At 36.7% G+C, this 15,758-nt stretch overlaps 1 long non-coding RNA gene across 1 annotated transcript in view; it reads right to left on the bottom strand.

Moving 5' to 3' along the window:
- LOC149140290 (uncharacterized) overlaps positions 1-14,402 on the bottom strand; it is a 101,600-nt gene extending 87,198 nt beyond the window's left edge. The window contains exon 1 of the long non-coding RNA XR_016264607.1: positions 13,920-14,402. This is a non-coding gene — a long non-coding RNA (uncharacterized LOC149140290). The remainder of the gene's footprint in view (positions 1-13,919) is intronic.
- Positions 14,403-15,758: the final 1,356 nt, after the last annotated feature.

The raw sequence follows: 15,758 nt of genomic DNA, 5'->3' as shown, positions 1-15,758 counted from the left end.
TGTGAGTTGGAGTTGTGTGCTCTGAGTTGGAGTTAACAGTCAGAGCCAAAGGAGGGCTCGATGGTGTAAGCTGGAGCGACTGGACAGAGAAATTCATTAAGAGCATTGTTGAAAGAGCATTGGTTGATGCCTTTGTTGGAGACATTGCTGATTGTGTGTTGTGGATATGAGTAATATTCCCACACTCCGTGTGTGGAGATATCACTGTGATTTTGAGTTGTGAGACAGTGATTTGGTCTATTGGTGTGGAGGAGATACACGTTGAAGGATCATTTCAGTAAAGCTGCTCGTGAATCCCTGTAAAGGTGTGGCCAAGTTGAGGATCTGTGGAGCCTGTATGCTTGTGAAGCCGAGGTCGGTGCAAGTGAAGCTGCTGCGTGGAGGACCGTTTGCAAGTTTTTTTTTTTTGCTGCATGGATGTATTGCTTGTTGTCTGATGTTTATGTTGTTGCAGCTGCCATCGTGAACCAGAGGGCTGAGATCTGTGAGGCTTTGCCTTGTTGGTGTGTTGTGCCTATTGTCCATAATCTTTGCTGGTGTGAGCTGTGATTTGAATGCGTCGTTTGCTACCATTCATGAGCCTTTGCTGTTGACTGAATGGTTTGATCAGATCGAGAGACAAGATCTGTATTTTTGAATCTAGATCTGTTGTGTGTGAGAGAAGCTTTTTGTGAGTGTTGACTGGATTTATTCGTTGATCAGGCCCTCAGCAGTTCATTTTCAAGAGATTGAACCCGTTGTGCAGTAGAGTGTTACAGATAGGGTCGATCGCTGTGGAGTGACTCTTCGTTTTTATGGTGAATCGATGAGGCCTATTTGAATCAGTGAGGTATGGTGTTGTTGATAGTCTCACTTTGAGGCCGAGTAGCAGTGTGAGCAGTGAACGTGGAGCTGCGCTTAAAAAAAAAAAAAAAAAACCGTTGTTCAAAAGCATGGTAGAGGTGTGAGCAGATAAGTGGGTTGCAATATGTGAAGCAGTGTTAAAGTTTTGGTGAGTTGTCAAAGCACCGAGGAAGAGTGCCAAGAGAGAGATGATTGTGGAGTCTTGGTGAGGCTGCGTGACCTATAGAGGGTCGAACAAGGTGTGGAGGTTAAAATTATTGCGTGGAAGAATGTGGAGCTGTCACCATATTTCTTTCATTAAAAAAATTCCCATCTGTTGATGTGCCATAGTTTTGTTAGTGTGTGCACATCGAGGAGGAGATTTGTGTCTTTGTCAACTACTGCCTATTAGTGGTGCCCGGTGTTTGGAAGGTGTTGGGCGATGTGTTCCAAGCCAAGAAGGATTGAAGGGCGTTGATGTTGAAAGAGTGTGAGCGCTGTGTGGAGATGATTCTTTGCAAAATTCGTGCAAGTGGGTCTTGTTCAAGAGAGTGTTGTTAGTGAGCACCGTTTGTGATAGCCAGCCTGTGTGGAGAGCCAAGTACAAGGTCACTGATCTAATTGGAGGAGCCTGGAGGGCCAAGGAGAGCCAAGAGAGGCAGTAGAAGAGGCATTTTGTTTGAAGTGTGATAAAGCTAGAGCGTGAAGGAGCCTGTAGCGAAGCCTCAACTGCAAATTATTTTGAATTTGACTCTATGGTAGAATGATGTTCAATAGACATATTAAACTTGCTGATGTCTGAACAGTGGTCGCGCCGTTTGAGTAGCTATGATTAATGGTCTAACATAATGACCTTATAGATTTTCATACAATTGAATTGTTTATGTTTTATCAATGACTTCCTTTTAATCGTAATTTCCAAAGAGTGGATTCGTTGATGAGTAATGTCCTATTTATTCATTCCAACCACTGACCATTAAACATAAATGTTGGGAATATCAATCTTATTACTATTGATAAGATGTTATCTAATAGAATTTTTCAATCATGAGCTTCCCTTCTTGGTGAAGGCGTCGACCTACTCTTTCCATGTATGATGCTTATGAAAATGCATCCCAGTTGTTGGAGCATTATTCAATGTTAATTTGCATTCATACTCTGAGGAATGGAGAGAGCTTCCCTTCTTGGTGAAGGCGTCGACCTACTCTTTCCATGTATGATGCTTATGAAAATGCATCCCAGTTGTTGGAGCATTATTCAATGTTAATTTGCATTCATACTCTGAGGAATGGAGAGAGCTTCCCTTCTTGGTGAAGGCGTCGACCTACTCTTTCCATGTATGATGCTTATTAAAATGCATCCCAGCTGTTCGAGCATTATTCAACATTAATTTGCATTCATACTTTGAGGATCCATTATTGAAGAGTAGCTGAGAGATGATTTTGTCTTTTCAATTTGAAAATTGCGTTGGAAGGCTTCTCTTTAAGTTGTTTCGTGTTCTTCTTTCAACATATCTCGTCAGAGGCTTTATGTGCCCAAATCAATGATGAATGCATGAACGCTGCTCATTAGTTAGATATGCAAAAAAGTATTTTATCCTTGTCTTATTATAACTTTATTGTAGCCATTATATAGATAAGGCAATGATCGTTTATTGTTCCATATTCTTCTTTGTACACATTGTTTGGCTTAGTCATTTCTAATGGTGTTATAGACAATCTTTAAGTTGGTTCGTGTTGTTCTTTCAACATATTTCGTCAGAGGCTTTATGTGCCCAAATCAATGATGAATGCACGAACACTGCTCATTAGTTAGATATGCAAAAAAATATTTTAGCCTTGTTGTATTATAACTTTATTGTAGCCATCATATAGATAAGGAAATGATCGTTTATTGTTCCATATTCTTCTTTGTACACATTGTTTGGCTTAGTCATTTCTGATGGTGTTATAGAGAAGCACAAAGAAATTTAGAAACAACAACACAAAACACAAGTCACACGAGACAGAGATTGAACAAACAACAATGGGGAAGAAATCACGGGCTTTACATTACATTACACCCCTTGCCTTTTTCGCATTCTCAGGCTAAAAAAAATTACAATATTGTAGAAGGTGGACAAAGCTCTAGAATAAGTTATACAATGATTTCTACAAGTCAATGACAGTGGAGTTAGTTGGTGGGTGATGGAGTTGATTGGCCTGTTGGAAAATTACAATATTGTAGAAGGTGGACAAAGCTCTAGAATAAGTTATACAGTGATTTCTACAAGTCAATGACAGTGGAGTTAGTTGGTGGGTGATGGAGTTGGTTGGGACATGGGCGGTGTTGTCTGCGTCTTTGTTAGACTTTACATTTCACATTCTTCCACTTGAAACTAAATGAAGACACCGACAACACTGCCAACTCCAATGCCAACCAACTCCACCACCCACGACTTGTCGAAATCATTGTGTAACTAATGAAAAACATATGTAGAGAATCGTAGAGTTATGTCCACCTTTTATAAATTTGTAATTTTCCTCAGCCTGAGAATGCAAGCAAGGCAAGGCCTGCAATGTAATGTAAAGTCTGAGATTTCTTCTCCATTGTTGTTTGTTCGATCTCTGTATTGTGTTTTGTGTTGTTGTCTCTCAATTTTTTTTCTTCTCTGTAACCCCATCAACTACTATTAGAGCCTGGTATGCAAGCAAGGCAAGGCTTGCAATGCAATGTAAAGCCTATGATTTCTTCTCCATTGTTGTTTGTTAGATCTTTGTCTTGTGTTTTGTGTTGTTGTGTCTCAATTTATTTTTGCTTCTTTGTAGCCCCATCAATTTCAGTGTGGTTTGCAGACAAATGAGCCTTAGGGGAAGGTGTTTAACCTCCTAAACTCGATTTACCTCAAATATTGTTTCCCGACTATCTGATATCACTTACGAATCGATCTAGGAACATGTGTGTGTTTCACCTCCTGGGTTTCGTTTTGTTCCTGAATATCCTATAAGGACTGACACAACCTATCTAGATGTATTCTCAATCTATGTGTATATAGAAATGGAGAACCATTTTTACATGTTTCTCCCATTCTTATCTTCGAAATTTAAACATTTCTGAATGTACTGTATTTATAGTGTAGAGTTAGAGGAGGATCACAAATTCCGACTTTTCCAATAGCTACATAGAATATTCCCACCATCCCAAGTGGGCAATGAGAATGTTGTCTTAACCATCGAGGATTGTTGGACAAGTAAATAAGTTTTGGTAGTTCAATTTCCAATATAATTAACTGAGGGTTAAGCGACAATTTTTGACATTTTCTAGGGAAATGTCAAATATGAAATCGAGTTTCAAGCAATAATAGAGATCATAGTTTTCACACAACACAGGACATGCAAAAACGCGCACCCATCACATGAAATGCAAAAACGTGAAAAATTGCCTTTTTGGGCTCAGGCCTAGAATTGCAACTTTACAATTTACCTTGTCTCTTAGGTATTTTATGGTGGTTATTCTTTTTCATGCTTATCATTTTAGGTCTCAAAATTTTCTCTGTGATAATAAACAATTATAACAAATTACACATTTTAAAATTTTCTTCGCCTCTTCTATATTTATAGTCATAGATGATGTCACAAAATGAAGACTCACTCAAGAGTTTTCTTATTTCATTACCATCACTATGATTTATACATCCATGAGCCAGAGAATCAAAAGTGATCTCCACTCATTGAAATTTACTTCTTAATGACTCCCACCGACTATCATCTACCGCCGACGGGAAAAATGGCCAACGCAATTGTGATTAATGTTCTCACATATTCACCAGGCCTCTTGGAAAGGCTAAATTTGAAATGTGTAGAAGTAAGTTGTGTGTTGTAGAAATTCCAAATTATGTTGTAAGCCTAGCTGAGACTTGGACCAGCGTGCAAGTTAACATGTAGGTCGTGATTAAAGGGAGGTGTCTGAACATTAATCATGACGGTGCCGACCACTTTTCTCTAGTTGGCAGTAGATGATAGTTGACAAGAGTATATAGGAAATAAATTTCAGTTCAGTGGACCTGTTATTCAATCTACGACTCAACCAATGTATAAATTGCAACCTTTGGTAATGAAATTGGCAAGCTTTCAGTGTTTTCATGACATTCATTAAATCATAATTTGAGTTCTTTCCATCATCATATTTTATTGTTGTTGCAAATTCCTCTTTATCAACAACAACCATAGTTGTTGGATGTACCACCTCTACTTCAAAGAGGCTATTAACTTTTTCAGTTCATCAATTGTTATTGAGTCCTCAACTTTTCTCTCTACATTGTCTTGCATATTTCTATAGATCTTCATCATCGTCAGCTTTCTCACTATACCTCATTTCAAGAACAACCCAAAATATTTTTGCATCACATATAAACTACTAGACAAAATGTTTTCATCCAAAGCTGATATATTAAGAAATTCCGATAAATCTACTAAACCAAGTAGTCCCTCCATTTTAATAGCCCAAAGTTTAAAACTTTTACCATTCTAATGATGGTAAAACTAGCATTAATCACTTTAATATTGCACCAATGTCTTCAAATTCTTCCCGCTGATCTAGATCTGCATTTTGATCCTCAAGTAACATTTCATATTTTTCTGTAGCTTCTTCCCTTTGATTCTTTATTTTTCTGTAGCTTCTTCCCTTTGATTCTTTCTCCTTAGTTGTTTCAGTTCTCTCTCGCACTGTTTAATTTTCCTTTGCCAACCCATGACCACTATGCATGCTCCTTTTGTCTTCTACAATTTTTTTGACCACAATCAGCTAAGAATTGACATCAATCAATTAGCGATGACAACAAATTCTCTTCCTTTAACATTGCAACCAAATCTCTTCAATACTTCAAATAAAAAGAGATGTTACCACTGCTTTGGTTTTCGTTTTTTTTAAATAGTCAAATATCTCCCCAATATATTAACCAACCTTTTAATAAACCCACTCAAAAAAAAGTCTTCAAAATATTACGTGCACTTTAATCCAAATACAACTTTTTATTTTTATTTTTTAATAAATAGCTTAAAATATCTCAAAAATAAAAAACCTTCTACTCGCTATTTATAAAATCACCCATCCACGTTGCTGGTAAGGGTAGAACGATGTTTCTTACAGCTTTTACAATAGATCCTCCATGGTCTTTTGTCAAACTTCGTGGTGGTCTAACAATCACCACACTTCCACACACCAATCTCACCACTGATCCCTCACAACGGCGCTCATACAAAACTATATCACTCTGCACGAGGCCTTCACACCACAATCCCTCGTGGCTCTAGCTCTGATATATCTCTTCCCACGATGTGCCATCCAATTCGTCCGCGATGTGCTGGGAAACACTCCGAGGAGGACAAACTCATAACGCACAAGTAGTCACCACTATGCAATGCCCATTTCTCTGGGCAGCTCGATCCACAACACACTCTTTTTCAACCCACAATGGGTCCTCACACGGTGGCCGCCAAAGTCATCTCTCACTATCATCTCACGATCTATGCACAACAGTCAGATCTCCATGTCATGCGGAAACAACAGTGACAACCCTCATCACACCTCTTCAGCGTGAGTCTTCTTGACCAGCGATCTGCTCCTCTAAGTAGTTAAACTGAAACATAGATTCAACCTCGACTGCAATTAAACAATGACTTTCTTCTCCTCCAGGTGGCTCGATCCACCCTCTCCATGGCTCTATAATAATAACAGGGAATACAAATCAGCTCCATGACAACCACATACGGCTTCTCCTTGCAAGCACACTTAGCAAACCCAATCACTCGGCTCTTTAGTGAAATCAGTTATCCACGGCATCACAAGATGGCCGCATACAAACTCGACGTTCCAACACAAATACGCCAATCCCTAGCACTCGCGGAAATAGTAAGCAAGAATCCTCACCTCCTGTAACAAGGAAACTTGCCAATTTCATTACTAAAAGTTGCAATTTATACACTTGTTGAGAGTGGCAGATTGAATAGTAACTCCACAGACTAAAATTTATTTCCTTTCCTACAGACTATCATCTATGGCGGACTAAAAAAAACAGTGGACAGTGGTCGGTGTTGTAGTAATTAATTTTTTAACCTCCGATACACTCCCAGATAATTAAAAAGAAAAAAACCACCCATACAAAAAACCATCAATAAATAATTATAAACATTCAACTCGGAAACTCCTATAACTTGTATTATCGGGAAGATATAAGATTTTGAACACTTGTGTAGAAATACATACACAGAACCACACCAATAACTATTAATGGATGGGATTCAGGCAACATTTACTTTTAAAAAAAATCACTATCCGTTCTATTTAGGTAGCGAAGTAAAAACACGGCCGAAAAGCAGCACCATCTAATGATATTTGTTGCAAATTGCAATCCAAACTAGCTGGCTTGATGTTGTGCTCAGCCCAAAGTCTACATCTACCATCAAACTTCTTGCAATAAAATATTTCCTTGATTTAATTTCTACCAAACTAATAAATTAAATGGATAATAAATATCATCGTTTAAAAATGGGTGAAATGTCAAATTTGTAGAGCATGAACCCTGTCCTGCGTTGCCCTGTAGGTTATACAATATTATAATACGTGTACTTTATACAATACATAGCTTTCGTATATTTATAGTCAGCCCAAAGTGTACACCTACCATCAAACCTTCTTGGATTGCAAGAAGGGCTTATTTCATTTACATCACATATATATAATATTTCATTGATTTAAATTTTACCAAACTCATAATTTAAATGAATAGTAAATATGACCATTTAAAAATTGGTGAAATTTCAAATCTCCTAGCCTGAACCTGTGAATAATAAATATCGCCGTTTAAAAATCGATGAAATTTCACATCTGTAAAGTCTGGACCCTGTCTTGCGCTACCCTGTAGGTTATACAACATTATAGTACTTATATTTTATACAATATATAACTTTAGTATATTTATAGTATATACAACTTTAATATATTTATAGTAGTGAAATACTTATTGGAATTTGACAAATATTAACTACCATGCAATAAGTCAATGATTGATTTATTGTTTTTGCATTTTGTTGGTTGAATCAGAATAAAGTGATTCAAGGAATGAGATGGAAATACAATAAACCAATCATTGACTTATAGTACATAATGGTTGATATTTACCTTACAATTTATGATATTTAGATGAAAATAAATTAGTTTGGCTTTTCAGGCGAATAATAATATTTTTTGAATGTACAAAGGACTCGGTATCAAGGAAAACATTTGGAAAAGTCTAATTGTGTAGACATAATATGTTAAAATTTCAATTCTAAGTAAAATGAACCTAAAATTATGAAAACACCAAAGAAAAAATATCAAATATCCTCTTTACACTACTGTGTTCAGATTTTGATCAATGTGATAGATCAAGATTTTGATGTTGATAAGTGGTGATATGTAGATTTCATATTTATCTATGGAACATGATACCAAATATGTTTTTGGAGGAGAAATCAATACCATATATGTTTTTGGAAGTTGAAAGTCCATTTTGGAGGAAAGAATAATATCAGTAAATGCAATGCAATAATCAATTATAATTGACTTATGGTTATTTTTTAAGGATTAAAAGAGATTATCAATTAACACCATGCAATATAAGTTCATTATTAATTTATTTTCAAGAAATATATGACATTATTCACCTTCAAAAGACGAAAAGAAAACAAGCAAATTTTGATTTATTAAATAAAAAATAATTGTTTATAAACAATACTTACTCTTGACACATGAAGAGGAATTGCACGGGTTCAAGTGGACTCGACTTCAAAAGGTCAAGTGGGATGGATTGGCTTCACAATCCATTGCATACTGACATAGCAGGCCCTGTGGGGTGTATAACGTGTAAAAGCAAACCCTATCGGGTGTAGGCAAGTGCTATTTCATGGACTATAGCATCATTAATGCACTAGATTGTCGTCACCCGGAGAGCCCATCGCATGCATGGATGCATGGATGCACATCTCATCACTCAGCTGCGGCAATGCCCGTTCCTACCCGCGTCCGGCGCCGGTGTCCCTGCCCGCCTCCGGTTTGAGGACATAATCAGTTCACCAACCTATCCATTAATGGACTTAAACTCTGCCGCCGCCTCCGTAGTTTACCAACTCAACCCGCGCATTAACGGTGCCGGGATCCATAAACTCCATACGCTATCGAGATTTCAACCCACGCAATTACCGGTGCCGGGATCCATAAACTCCATACGCTATCGAGATTTCAGACCCGCGAAGAAGAACACGGCAGAGCAGCCCCTGCAACCAGCGAAGAAGAACACGGCTCTGCAGCAGATGCGTGGGTTGAGTTGGTAAACTACGGAGGCGGCGGCAGAGTTTAAGTCCATTAATGGATAGGTTGGTGAACTGATTATGTCCTCAAACCGGAGGCGGGCAGGGACACCGGAGCCGGACGCGGGCAGGAACGGGCATTGCCGCAGCTGAGTGATGAGATGTGCATCCATGCATCCATGCATGCGATGGGCTCTCCGGGTGACGGCAATCTGGTGCATTAATGATGCTATAGTCCATGAAATAGCACTTGCCATCGGGTGTATAAAGTGTAAAAGCATGTTAATTTGTCAATAATGAATTTCATAGTCCATTTGTACAACCTGTTCAGAATTCCTCATCCTTAAAAATGATATTAAAAGAATTAATACAAAATTATTTATGATTTAAATTAAATAAACTTGACTACCTGAAAATTAAGGTTGTTACATTAATAGTTGATTTTTTGGGTACCTTATATTAGTGACCAAAGGTATTGAACTTGTGGTATGTATTGTATTACATGTAATGAACCTTTTTAAAAAAATTAATACAAAATTATTTATGATTGAAATTAAATAAACTTGAATCCTTGAAAATTAAGGTTGTTACATTAATAGTTGTTTTTTTTGGGTACCTTATATTAGTGACCAAAGGTATTGAACCTGTGGTATGTATTGTATTACATGTAATGAAGCTTTTAAAATGTTTGGGGATTCTCCACTATAATGAGTGGGGATTCTCCACTATAATGTGTGGTATGTACGGTATTACATGTAATGAAGCCTTTAAAATGCTTGGGGATTCTCCACTATAAATGTGAACAATTGTGCCCTAAAGGCTTACTCTGTAAGAAAGTGGCCTACTTTATAATAATATCTATTATTGGTTGGTTTTTCCCTAAATATAGTTTTTTAAGTAAAACATTGTAGTTTACTAATTGTAGTTTTCTAAGTAAAACATTGTTTCTAAGTGTTTTGTTATTATTATTCCTATAGAATTGTTTCTAATCCTAAAATATGATATCAGAGCCATGAACTATTAGCCTGGTTAATAAATTCATGATTTGGTTATGGATATGACTAAATGGGTTAGGCTTAAAGTGTAAATGTATTGATACATTGTTCCTTATACTTGTAGGTTGGGTTCACAACTTGTCAGCATGATAAAATTGTTAATGCTCAAACTACTTGTGTAATGGAGCGAATGGAGGCTTGGCCAGTGATGAAGCTGGAGCCATGGGGACAAAGTACATGGGTGGTGAAACCAAACCAATAGAAGCAGATGTAGAGAGGGTGATAATAGGGTTGATTTGTGAGACCCTATCTATCTTGGTTCAGAGGGTGAAGAAAGTCTACCAAATGAGAATTCGCTAGCAATCATATGAAACAACACGCCTACTACCATGCAACCTTCGGTGGAGAGACATATGACAGTTCAAACTCTTTGAAAATTCCTCATAGGATGGACTCACTACTTGGTTCTGTAATATTTGAAGAGAAACTGCTTTCTTTTCACAAGGGAAAAGTTGTCAACTAGAGTTTTACCTGTACTAGACATGATATCAAGACCCACCATCGTATCTTCAATCTATTGACTATGCTAAGGAATGGAAATGACATTTGATGAGTTTGGGAGGCCATTTATTTTAAAATGGAGCTAGATCTAGTGGCCATCAGTGCTATCGCTGTGTGGTTAGAGACCTCACTTACAACCATGAGAGACTCGTCGTCCTGGGTGAGTGGGGATTCATCATCACCACTAGCGACTACCTAGAAACTCCAATCATTAACGAAAATACCTAGTAGAAGTGCATAAGGCCATGATGGTTGGGGCCAAAGGATCATGTCCTAGAGAAGGAGGCGATGATTACTAAGGGCTAGAGTCTTGCAAGAAATATGTAGAGCCCCACCACTAGCGACTACCTAGAAACTCAATCATTAACGAAAATACCTAGTAGAAGTGCATAAGGCCATGATGGTTGGGGCCAAAGGATCATGTCCTAGAGAAGGAGGCGATGATTACTAAGGGCTAAAGTCTTGAAAGAAATATGTAGAGGTTGTGAAGAGTTTTCTTGTTAGTCAGATAATGAAGAAAAAGTTATTTAGCATGATCTTCATGAGGTAGATATAGGGATTAATGATGACATGGAAGGGAGAAACGAGCTAGAAAATATCGTTCATGGCAGTATTTTGAGCCTCATAACAATGTTTATCATGTTTCGTAGGATGATATCTCTCATGTGAGCTTTGAAGAAAGATAAGATGGGAGGATGGACATGGTCATGACACTCAAATGAATCAAGAATGCTAGGGGCCAAGCAAGTTGACCCAATGGGTTTTTTTAAGCCTCTCATAAATAGGTGAAAGAGAAGGGATTGGTCCCACAAACTTAGTAAGGACAATAATAAGTTAGTTTGTTATGCCAGCTCTATGGGTAGTGATTGGTGTTCGGAAAAGCGTGCAGTAGGGACACCAAGTGTTTGACAAAAAATGGTGTACAAAAAAAATGGACCACTCAAGAATGCTCGTGAGTTGTTTAAAAGAAATGCTTAAATGAGTTTCCTTGGAATGTGATTTGTTGGGTATGAGGTGCACTAGAAGATAAGCGCACAAAACTACATATAAAGTTGGTTATTATGAAGCAATATGAAGGGGGTACTTGGTGTGTAGGAAAGAAGGTATGTGAAAGCATGAGGATGCTCGCTTAAGTGCTAGGATAACGATAATAGCCCCACAAAAAAAAATGATTTGTTGGGTATGAGGTGCACTAGAAGATAAGCACACAAAACTACATATAAAGTTGGTTATTATGAAGCAATATGAAGGGGGTACTTGGTGGGTAGGAAAGAAGGTATGTGAAAGCATGAGGATGCTCGCTTAAGTGCTAAGATAACGATAATAGCCCCACAAATATATATATATATATATATATATATATATATATATATATAATAATGGAATAAAGTTTTTTACATGTAAATCGTCATATGATTGTAAGACATTACAACATGTGTACCCTTGGTACATAACATGTGTACTCTTGAGCTCTTGATATATTAAGAATGAATAAGTCTGAGTGTAGACTTAGTGATATAATTATACTAAAAAGGGAAGGGCTGTGGAATTAGTGTAATACTACTTTTACTTTTTTAAATATTCTAGCACCATAAAACGTCATCAATCTCATATGTAAAACATGAAACAAATGGTTTACTCTCATATGTAAAACATGAAACAAAAGATATATGTGGAAACTCTTTACCGAGTAAACCACAAAAGAGAAAACCACACACAAAAGAGAAAACCACGCGGCTTCTTTAAAAAATAGTTCTTTGTAAGCACCCACTAAAAAATTGTTCTTTGTAAGCACCCACCTACTGTTCCACTAATTTGTAAAAACATACCAACAACATAAACCAAATCCCTTAATTTGTAGGCACCAACCTACTGGTGCCACCAAGGTGATTTGTAGCCTGACGAATGCACTCTATTGCTTTGTAGGTACCAACTTGGAAACACCAATCTCCTATATTCTTTGTCCTAAAAATTGTTTCTATTTCAATAATAAACTCTATAATCTACTTTGTACTGGTCACTGATATGCTCTATAATCTTAGTTACACTCGTGAACTTGCTTTCCCTATTATTTGTTCAACGATAACCAACTTGTCTCCTTTTTTATTAAGGACATGTTCAGTCACTACTTCAGGTGTCACATGGTCTAGATGCTGCCTTCAATCCCAATTATTCAAACTGGCACCTTCCCTTCCGAACTGGTGCTTCTTTCAATCCCAATTCTCAAACATTAGTGGTTACAGTCATATATCACCAACACCCTAATGTTGTTGACAGGCTTACAGGCTTCAAAGATGACCAACATTTTAACCATGTGCTTAACTATGAATACTGGGCACTTATAATACTTCATACGCCCTCATTTATTGGGTCCACGGAACATTGAAGGATGTCACTCTATGTTTACTCATTTTCTCGGAGAATAAACTTCACTCTACCTTGACCCGGGGCACTGACACCACCAAATTTCACATTTACTAATTGATGGAGTTCAAACCTCAAAATAATATTGCTTTATACTTTCCTATTGAAAAGATGTCCAAAAACCCTTTTAACACTGAAATCTCAGCAAAACCAAGACGTTTGAAGTACAAACGATGGAAACAATTTATGTCGAATGCTGGAAAATTCATTGTTAGTTAACAGGTCTGGAATATTGACAAACAAATTTGTGAATCTGTGTAATGTGCGAGTATGTTGACATGCCCAGGGCACTTAGCCCTCAGCCGTTACTCCTCAGCACCCTTTATATATATATATATATATATTTTGTGTTTTCCCCAACTCAACGGGAAAGCACCTCGTTAGGTGTTACTTCTCAGCACCCTTTTATATATATATTTTGTTCTCCCCAACTCAACGGGAAGGCACCTCGTTTAACATTGGCCGTACAGTGCAAAACAGGTATTACATACTTCCCCGTTAGTTATCTATGGATAAATGGAGGCTCTGTCTACATAGATAATAAAATTTGCTATAATTTTTCTTTATTGCTAGCATATACTCCCCTGTAAGTTATATATGGATTTACGTATAAAAATGAAGAATCACGTTAGGGACACTTGATATCATAAAATTGGTTTGCCATTAAATGAGTAGCATCCATATCATTGTAGCATATGTAACATAGAGAATACAAATTAAGGATTACGCTAGGGACACTTGATATCATAAAATTGATTTTAACACTGAGATTTAAATCATAGGCAGTTCTTACCTTGACTTTGGCTGCGCTAACATGGCCCGCCGTAGAGTCTGGCAATTTCCATGGACGAAAGGTAAAGAGACCCATCTTCTGTTTCAGGTGACATTGTATTAGGCTCATGGCAATAACAATGGAGTTGTTGTTTCAGGCAAATACCATGTATTACAACTGTCAATGGCGGAGCAGTGCAGCGACACGGCTCATGCATGTTCGCCATATGTATAGACTCGCGACTCACACTCGGCTACCATCTTCTTAAACTTTTGATAGGACGTGTCCTTTTCACTCAAATAAGACTCACTACATGGCATCAAGACACGATACTTAACACATGGGCCTCCTGCATGCATGCGCAGGGCGTTGGTTCTGCACTTCACAGATTCTCTCTCCACGGAACCAAAATGTGGCAGGTCAGGGAGGTTGGAACCACATAGGTTTTTTGCAGTAACTGTGAAACGACAAGTCAGCTGCATGCTTTCTGTCCGCAACCCTGAACTGAATATCATGACATTTTTATAATTTTATATTTTTTGTGTACATCGGAATGATGCCATTTTTCATAATTTTAACTTGTTCTTTTCTGTGTCATTCGTAAATTTTAACAGAAATAAGTCTTAGAGTGAAAACTGTTTTTCAATGTTTCGTTAGGACTTACATGGAATGAGTTCAAATTTGTAATTAATATATAACAAAGGTAAGATATATCTACCGAGGATATGGTTCATTAGGACTTAGATGGAATGCGAGTAAATTTGTAGTTAATATATAACAAAGGTAAGATACATCTACGGAGGATATTGTCTTCATAGGTGTGGGAAAAGTTTATCGTAAAGAATGTCACTATTTGGCAACTGCTTGTAAAGTTGTGAAAAGAGAGTGAATACAATATAGGAATTTTGGGAAGAATCTTGAATGTGTTAGTCATGCACTTTTTGAAAGAATTATAAGTTTTAATTAATGAAGGTCTCTTTTAATATAAATTTTGATATTTTTAAATATATTTATTATAATGTTAATATTTAATTTATAATTTTATGAAATTTAAAATTACTTTTATTTTAAATTATTCAAGATTTTTAATTTTGAATGCTTTATTTTTGTTTTAAAATTGGTTGGAATTTTAATTTTATGTAATATTATTCTTGGTTCTAAAATATTATCAACCTTAATTTTATAGGTTTTTGTTTATTTGTTTTTTGTTTTTTTTGTTTTTTGTTTTGTTTTTAATTTCATAAATTAAAAGTTCTCGAATTTCTAAAATGTGTAAATAAGTTCATGTCTATATGTTCTAGCCTGTTGTTAAGGTGATCATTTCAATTCAAGCCTAATAGAAATCATTTCACTCACCTCATCTTATGTTATTTTTTTCTACACCCAATATTTTTGTACTAGGTGATCTATTTAAGCACATGAGGCTTTCACGCATAGGTAGTGGTAGACTTGACACACACATTTTCATACAAGAGGCCATTGATTACATCTCACTTGTTAACAACAAGTTACGAAAATGAAAGCACTCACATAATACTACACAAACTTGAGCATTTATGCTACCTTGCATGTCTAGGTTTAAGGTTGCCTCCTTGGTTTAAGAGAATCAACTCGCATACTCCTTAAGCATGAAGTTGGTTATTCCTATATGTAAGAAGAAGAAGATATTACATCACACCATTTTGGATTGTATATTAGCAACTTGGATTTAGAAGTTAGGTTTAATTTGTAAGTTGAATGAGCAACTCTCTAAATCTTATGTCTTTTATAATGAATATTTTGAATCTTCTTGGTTTTATTTACCTCTTACATATTAGCACCAATCATACATACCATAATGATTAGTAAGTGGATCTTAAC

Source organism: Pinus tabuliformis, chromosome X, assembly GCF_031772625.1.
Source record: "Pinus tabuliformis cultivar Carrire ecotype Pingquan chromosome X, CPIR1, whole genome shotgun sequence".
NCBI lineage: Eukaryota > Viridiplantae > Streptophyta > Pinopsida > Pinales > Pinaceae > Pinus > Pinus tabuliformis.
The sequence above is the reverse complement of the archived record's forward strand: the minus strand, read 5'-3'. Positions and strand labels throughout refer to the sequence as shown.